At 39.2% G+C, this 9,215-nt stretch overlaps 1 pseudogene across 1 annotated transcript; it reads right to left on the bottom strand.

The window, feature by feature from the left end:
* Positions 1 to 5,228: 5,228 nt before the first annotated feature.
* On the bottom strand, positions 5,229 to 6,365 carry LOC146975167 (chromobox protein homolog 3 pseudogene; annotated as a pseudogene). Its single transcript, XR_015037418.1, has one exon. The product of XR_015037418.1 is annotated as a chromobox protein homolog 3 pseudogene (transcript).
* Positions 6,366 to 9,215: the final 2,850 nt, after the last annotated feature.

Here is a 9,215-nt window from a genome sequence, read left to right as displayed (position 1 = left end):
TGTTCATCCCTATTATTTACTTGTTTTCTGTCATGAATCAACTGCTCTGTCTAATAAAGTAAGAGATCTACATTTATCTGTATAATATTCTCATCTACTGCCATGATCCATTGTAGATTTGAATTTGGAGGCACTTTCATATTCTCATTTACTGCATGCTCCATCATAGATTTAAATTTGGAGGCACTTTCATACTCTCATCTACTGCCAAGCTCTACCATTGATTGGAATTCATATTCTTACCTACTGTCAAGCTCTGCCATACAGTCTCACCCCCAACAATGTATACACATCAATTTCACCACATGTGACGGTGCTGAGGTGGCTCAGTGGTTTAAGGGCATGCTACTTATGTAGTAGGTTGTAAGTTCAACTCCTGCTCTTTGCATTTTTTTTTTTTGCTGGGTGTCTGTTCATTCCTTTTATTTACCTATTTTGTGTCATGCCTGAACTACCCTTTCTAATAAAGGAGGAGATCTACATTTATCTCTAAGTCAAATATTTTGGTGATTGTAACTACACCGGAACATGATCAAAACACAATTCCAACTTCCACATGGTCTGCTGTGATCACTTCCACATTCTAATCACCGATCGCTTCCAAAGTCTTGTCTATGGACCAAGTTCAATCATAGATTGGGATGTGGTAACACTCCATTTTTTCATGCAATATGATGGCTTCCAACATCTCAATTACGATCCAAGCTCCATCATAGATTCAAATTTGGAGGCACTTTCATATTCTCATGTATGGCTAAGCTCTACCATAGATTTGAATTCGGAGGCACATTCATATCCTCATCTACGGCTAAGCTCAACCATAGATTCTCACCCCCAACAATGTATATGCATCAATTTGACCATGTCGTAGTGTTGATGTGGCTCAGTGGTTTAAGGGCATGCCACTTGTTCCACTGATGGAGTAGGTTGCATGTTCAACACCCACTCTATGCATTTTTTTTTTGCTGGGTCTCTGTTCATCCCTATTATTTACTTGTTTTCTGTCATGAATCAACTGCTCTGTCTAATAAAGTAAGAGATCTACATTTATCTCTATAATATTCTCATCTACTGCCATGATCCATTGTAGATTTGAATTTGGAGGCACTTTCATATTCTCATTTACTGCATGCTCCATCATAGATTTAAATTTGGAGGCACTTTCATACTCTCATCTACTGCCAAGCTCTACCATTGATTGGAATTCATATTCTTACCTACTGTCAAGCTCTGCCATACAGTCTCACCCCCAACAATGTATACACATCAATTTCACCACATGTGACGGTGCTGAGGTGGCTCAGTGGTTTAAGGGCATGCTACTTATGTAGTAGGTTGTAAGTTCAACTCCTGCTCTTTGCATTTTTTTTTTTGCTGGGTGTCTGTTCATTCCTTTTATTTACCTATTTTGTGTCATGCCTGAACTACCCTTTCTAATAAAGGAGGAGATCTACATTTATCTCTAAGTCAAATATTTTGGTGATTGTAACTACACCGGAACATGATCAAAACACAATTCCAACTTCCACATGGTCTGCTGTGATCACTTCCACATTCTAATCACCGATCGCTTCCAAAGTCTTGTCTATGGACCAAGTTCAATCATAGATTGGGATGTGGTAACACTCCATTTTTTCATGCAATATGATGGCTTCCAACATCTCAATTACGATCCAAGCTCCATCATAGATTCAAATTTGGAGGCACTTTCATATTCTCATGTATGGCTAAGCTCTACCATAGATTTGAATTCGGAGGCACATTCATATCCTCATCTACGGCTAAGCTCAACCATAGATTCTCACCCCCAACAATGTATATGCATCAATTTGACCATGTCGTAGTGTTGATGTGGCTCAGTGGTTTAAGGGCATGCCACTTGTTCCACTGATGGAGTAGGTTGCATGTTCAACACCCACTCTATGCATTTCTTTTTTGCTGGGTCTCTGTTCATCCCTATTATTTACTTGTTTTCTGTCATGAATCAACTGCTCTGTCTAATAAAGTAAGAGATCTACATTTATCTGTATAATATTCTCATCTACTGCCATGATCCATTGTAGATTTGAATTTGGAGGCACTTTCATATTCTCATTTACTGCATGCTCCATCATAGATTTAAATTTGGAGGCACTTTCATACTCTCATCTACTGCCAAGCTCTACCATTGATTGGAATTCATATTCTTACCTACTGTCAAGCTCTGCCATACAGTCTCACCCCCAACAATGTATACACATCAATTTCACCACATGTGACGGTGCTGAGGTGGCTCAGTGGTTTAAGGGCATGCTACTTATGTAGTAGGTTGTAAGTTCAACTCCTGCTCTTTGCATTTTTTTTTTTGCTGGGTGTCTGTTCATTCCTTTTATTTACCTATTTTGTGTCATGCCTGAACTACCCTTTCTAATAAAGGAGGAGATCTACATTTATCTCTAAGTCAAATATTTTGGTGATTGTAACTACACCGGAACATGATCAAAACACAATTCCAACTTCCACATGGTCTGCTGTGATCACTTCCACATTCTAATCACCGATCGCTTCCAAAGTCTTGTCTATGGACCAAGTTCAATCATAGATTGGGATGTGGTAACACTCCATTTTTTCATGCAATATGATGGCTTCCAACATCTCAATTACGATCCAAGCTCCATCATAGATTTAAATTTGGAGGCACTTTCATACTCTCATCTACTGCCAAGCTCTACCATTGATTGGAATTCATATTCTTACCTACTGTCAAGCTCTGCCATACAGTCTCACCCCCAACAATGTATACACATCAATTTCACCACATGTGACAGTGCTGAGGTGGCTCAGTGGTTTAAGTCCTGCTATTTGCATGTTTTTTTTTGCTGGGTGTCTGTTCATTCCTTTTATCTACCTATTTTGTGTCATGCCTGAACTACCCTTTCTAATAAAGGAGGAGATCTACATTTATCTCTAAGTCAAATATTTTGGTGATTGTAACTACACCGGAACATGATCAAAACACAATTCCAACTTCCACATGGTCTACTGTGACCACTTCCACATTCTAATTACCGATGAATTGCAGAGTTTCATCTATGACCCAAGCTCATAGATTGGATATTGGAGGTACTTTCATATTCTCATCTGACCGAGCTCCATCATAGATTTAAATTTGGAGGCACTTTCATACTCTCATCTACTGCCAAGCTCTACCATTGATTGGAATTCATGTTCTCACCTACTGTCAAGCTCTGCCATAGAGTCTCACCCCCAACAATGTATACACATCAATATCACCTCATGTCACAGTGCTGAGGTGGCTCAGTAGTTTAAGAGCGTGCCTCTTATTCTCTTAATGCAGTAGGTTGTAAGTTCAACTCCTGCTCTTTGCATTTTATTTCCTGGGTGTCTGTTCATCCCCTTTATTTACTTGTTTTCTGTCATGACTCAACTGCTCTCTCTAATAAAGTAAGAGATCTACATTTATCTCTATAATATTCTCATCTACTGCCATGCTCCATCGTAGATTTGAATTTGAAGGCACTTTCATATTCTCATCTATAGCCAAGCTCCATCATAGATTTGAATTTGGAGGCACTTTCATATTCTCATCTATAGCCAAGCTCTACCATAGATTCTCACCCCCAATGATATATACACATCAATTTGACAGCATGTCATGGTGCTGAGGTGGCTCACTGGTTTAAGAGCATGTCACATATTACACTGATGCAGGAGGTTGCAATTTCAACTCCCACTCTGTGTGTTGTTTTTGCTGGGTGTCTGTTCACCGTTTTGATTTACTTGTTTTCTGTCATGCCTCCCCTGCCCACTCTAATAAAAGGAGAATTTACCTACATTTGCCTCCAAGACAAATAATTTGGTGATTGTAACTCTTTGGTGACATTTCCAATTTCTCATCCGTCATCGTTTCCAAAGTATTGTCTGTGGAACAAGCTCAATCATAGATTAGAATTTGGTAGTCCTACCAACTTCTCATATGAAACAGCTTTCAAAGTCTCATCTATGGACCAAGCTGAGTCAGAGATTGGAATTTGGTGGCACTTCCAATTTCTCATCCATTATCATTTCCAAAGTCTTGTCTGTGGAACAAGCTCAATCATAGATTAGAATTTGGTAGTACTTCCAATTTCTCATATTATGGATTCCAAAGTTTCGTTTCCAACCACAGCTCAATCATAAATTGGAATTTGGTAGCACTTCCACATTTTCATCAATAACTATGAACTTCCAAATTACTATCTTCAATTTCAGAATTTGTTTGAAAGTTTGAAATTTTCAAATTGATATTTGAAGGACTTCATATATTGACACTGTAAATATGTTTGACTCTTAACAATTCACAAAAGAAGCAGAAATCATTGCTTATGAACTTTTATTTACAGCTAAATGGTGTGTCATTCCAATTTCAACATTGAACACAACTTCAACTTTGACTTTGTGTCATAGAACAAGATGAAGCATTTGCAGTGCTGGAACGTCAGGGCTGGGATGGCTTTACTGTGGTGAAGGATCAACCTCAGTGGCTTGCACTCCTTTGGTGTTTGGGCCTTGATGGTGTTTGTGTTTGAGCCATTTCTGTTTGAGTCGGGCCAACTTCCATGTCCTTGTCCTGGAGTGATTCTTTTCCCCCTGAGTTATGCTCATCCTCAGTCGCTTTCTTGCCCCATGGGTGGCCACCTCGTTTTCCACTGATTTGTGCTTCCCCTTCTCTTCAGACATGGCCCTGTCCATCTGCGTTGCTTGAGTTGAGAGAATATTTTTATCCTGTCAGAAATTCATTCGTGGATTGGAAATTGGAGGCACCTCCACATTCTCACATGACTACTTCCAGAATTTCATCTACGGCCCAAGCTTATTCAAAACCTTAAGACAGCTCACTCACCATGTGGTCAGCCCTACTGCCTTACTATCTTCACTCAACTTACTGTGGCACAGTTAGTCAAAATTAAATATACATAATTCTGTATCCTAATCTAATCTAATCTAATCTAATCTAATCTAATCTAATCTATTGGGTTAGGGTTAGCCTCATGTGTAATAAAATGAAGTTTGGACTTTAAAACTACAATTTCAAATAACAATCTAAAGCACAACATTTTCACCCACTACATATAACGATGTTTTGCATAGCAAAAGTTCCATCCCTCACCTGTGCAGTCACCACTGCTGCCTTAATTTTCTTCCTCCTGTGAAACAGAAAATCAAACTTGAATTGAAAGACTTTCATATTTTCTTTTTTTTTTTTTTTTTTTTTTGGTCACATAAAACCTTTATTAGAACTTCAAATAATATTTACACACAAAGTATACAAAATGTAATTCGACAAAACATCAGCACTAGTGTGAAAAAGAACAAGCTGCATCTCACTTGAGCTTGGGCCGGTAATACAAGAGGTGGTTGACAGATTAACAAAGTGGTCTTTTGAATTTTTACAATTTAACCAGGTACGAATAAAGGCGGCCGCCACCACAAATGATAATATGATTCCGGAAGACTTGGTTCATTAAACATCAAAACACCATCACCTGTTTTCTCACAGTCAACTCAGCTACTATGTACAACATGCCTCTCCTTGACTGCCACACAATTCAAGTCTTGAAACAGCTTCAACAATAACTAAAGATAGCTAAAACTAGAAGGCAAGCCAGGGAAGAAAAGTCAGTCCTGAGGAAAAGGGCATAGGTGGTGCGAAGGACTGGAGGGACAGAGGGGAAAGTACTACTGAGCTTCATCCTCTGGGCAGGAATGCCATGTCAGTCTCTCCTCATAGAAGGAAATGACCACCTGAGGGCAGCGAGTGTTTGCCTCACGGGCCGGGACCAAATCTGCTTCATCTGAATCTTTCCAGTTCATCAAAAACATCAATTCACCACTGCTGTCTGTTGCTCCAATGATCCGTTCTGGGTCAAGGTTTCTAGCAAAGCCACGTGGTTTTTCAGGCACATTTTTCTTCTTTGCTTCAGTTTCTGCCTCTTCTGTTGATAACTTCCTCTTTACGGGGGCAGGCTTCTCTGTGATGTTCTTCTGCGCCTCCAGAAACGCTGAGATCAACTCTGGACAATCCAGGTTCTCCTCTGGCTCCCAGGTATTATCAGCTTCTGTAAATCCTTTCCACTTCAAGAAGAACTCTACTTTCCCATTGACAAGACGCTGGTCCAACACTTTTTCCACCACTTTTTCCACCACAAACTCCTCAGGTTCTTCCTGTGTCTCCGTTGCATCCTTCTTCCCCCCCTTGGTGTTCTGCTTCTTGCCCATATTGTGCCCTTCAAATCAGAAAAACGTTTCAGTGATGCTTCCTAACCACGCGGTCAGCCACTTCTTTATCTCTGCTCTGCAGCTCTGCAGGACGGGCGCCAAGCTAAGATCGTGGCACTTTCTACGGCAACCTGGAAGGAAAACCGACTTTCATATTTTCATCTATTATACATGAATTATAGATGTAAATTTGGACTTCAAAGTTACAGTTTCAAATATCAATGTAGATTGCAACATTTTCATTCGCGATATATAAGCAATACATAACTATATTTTGCATGGTCAAAATTCCGTTCCGCGATTTATTAGTTGGAGGCTATGCTACTGCTCAGTGAAATGAGGTAACGGCAAACAGGCTTTAACAAGTTTAGCTTATTGGAAAAAAATTTGAGAGCTCACTCACCGCGCTGTCACCCCTGCTGCCTTACTCCGCATTTTCTACTTCCTGTGACACAGGAAGTACAAATTTACATTTACAAAAACAGTTTTGGATTTAGCACTTCCAGATTCTCATCTATGACTATGAACCTCCACATTCCTGTCCACCTGCGACATATAAGCAGTACATCACTATATTTTACAGGGTCAAAATTCCATTCAGCGATTTATATATTGTAGACTGTGCTACTGCACAGTGATATGAGAAAACTGCAAAAGAGGTTTTGACAGGTTTAGCTTATTGAAAAAAACAGAGAGCTTACTCACCGTGCTGTCACCCCTGCTGCCTTACTCTGCCTTTTCTACTTCCTGTGACACAGGAAGTACAAATTTACGTTTACAAAATTTTTTTGGATTTAGCACTTCCAGACTCACATCTATGACTATATACTATCACATTCTTGTCTAACATGTGAGAATTTGAAACTTGAAACTTTCAAATTGTGATTTAAAGAACATATTGAATTTAGAACTTCCAGAATCTCATCTCACCATACACCTTCCGGTCTAACATGTAAGAATTTGTAACTCAAAATGTTCAAATTCTGATTCAGAAAATAAAGGAAACAGAAATCATACCTTTGGACTTTCATTTTCAGCTGAGGTGTGTGTATTTCAACATTGAACACAATTTGAACTTTGATACAAAGAGTCTTAGAACAAGATCAACAGTTTGCTGCATTGGAAATGTGGACGAACAGGGTTGGGCTGGGCTCATTGTGATGAAGGATCATCCTTAGCAGTCTCCATGTCTTTCGTTTCCCTGTCTTCGGTACAGCGGTTTGTATGGTGGTGGTGGTGAATCAGGCCTCCTGACTTCCTCTTGCTTGGGTTGCTCTTTGTCCTTGGCTGGTTCCTTGCCATTGGCCTTCAGGTCTTCCTCGGTCACTTCCTTGCCCCCAGGTGTGGGCTCCTTTGCCACTGGCTTCCCTTCAGCCATGGTGCTGTCTGTCTGCGTTGCTTGAGAAGAGAGGATATGTTTATCCTGTCAAAAATATAACAGTAATGGACTTACTGAATCACTACATACAAAGGACAGATAATTATATTTTGTGAAGCCAAAATACAACACAATGAAACTACTAAGCTCCGTCCGAGATTGAAATTTGGAAAAACTTTCAATTTCTCATGTAATATAATCACTTCCAAAATCTCATCTATAGACCTTGTTCAGTCAGAGATTGGAATTTGGTACCGCTTCCAATTTCTCATCCTTCATCGCTTCCAATGTCTCGTCTGTGGAACAAGCTCAATCATAGATTGGAGTTTGGTAGCAATTCCAATTTCTCATATGATGGCTCCAAAACTGTCCTTTATGACCACAGCTCAATCATAGTTTGCAATTTGGTAGCATTTCCACATTTTCATCAACAACTATGAACCTCCAAATTCCTGTCTGAAAATGTCAAACTTTGAAAATTTAAAATTGTGCCTAAAGGACTTCATATATTGACACTGTAATTATATTTGACTCTTAACAATTCACAAAGGAAACAGAAATCATTGCTTGTGAACTTTTGTATATCACTATGCAAAATATATCACATATATCACTACATTTTCACCCGCTACATACAAAGGATAGATAATTATATTTTGTGAAGCCAAAATACAACAGAATGAAATCTACATTTTAGACAATGCAATTACTAAGCAAACTGAAGGACCAACTAACAGGCTTTAACAGGTTTAGCATATTAAAAATAGAAATTTTAGAGAGCCTTCTCACCATGCGGTCACTGCTGCTCCTTACTGTTTTCCCCCCACTTCCGGTGACACAGGAAGTCCAATCTTAGAATCTACTGACTTCCACATCTCAATCTATGTGTGATGTGTACTGTAATAGATGGAAATTTGGACTACAAAGCTACGGTTTCAAATATCAATCTAGATCGCAAATTTTCACCCACAACATTTAGGCGATGAGAAACTATATTTTACATGGTCAAAATTCCATTCAGTGACTTATTGTAGACTGTGCTACAGTACAGTTTAATGAGGAAAGGTTTTAACAGGTCAAGCTTGAAATTAAAAAATTAGAGAGTTCACCCAACATGCAGTCACCCCTGCTGCCTTACTCTGCATTTTCTACTCCCTGTGACACAGGAAGTCCAAATTTACATTTACAAAAACATTTTGCGATTTTGCACTTCCAGATTCTCATCTATGACTATGAACCTCCACATTCCTGTCCACCCGTGACATATAAGCAATACATCACTATATTTTACAGGGTCAAAATTCCATTTAGCGATTTATATATTGTAGACGATGCTACTCCACAGTGATATGAGAAAACTGCAAAACAGGTTTTGACAGGTTTAGCTCATTGAAAAAAACAGAGAGCTCACTCACCATGCTGTCACCCCTGCTGCCTTACTCTGAGTTTTCTACTTCCTGTGACAGAGGAAGTCCAAATTTACATTTACAAAAACATTTTTGGATTTAGCACTTCCAGATTCACATCTGTGACTATATACTTCCATTTATTCACACTGATTTTTGAAGGCCAACTCCGT

Source organism: Trachurus japonicus, chromosome 13 (assembly GCF_045865225.1).
Source record: "Trachurus japonicus isolate A0001 chromosome 13, Traja_1.0".
NCBI lineage: Eukaryota > Metazoa > Chordata > Actinopteri > Carangiformes > Carangidae > Trachurus > Trachurus japonicus.
This window is presented reverse-complemented; position numbering and strand designations above follow the sequence as displayed.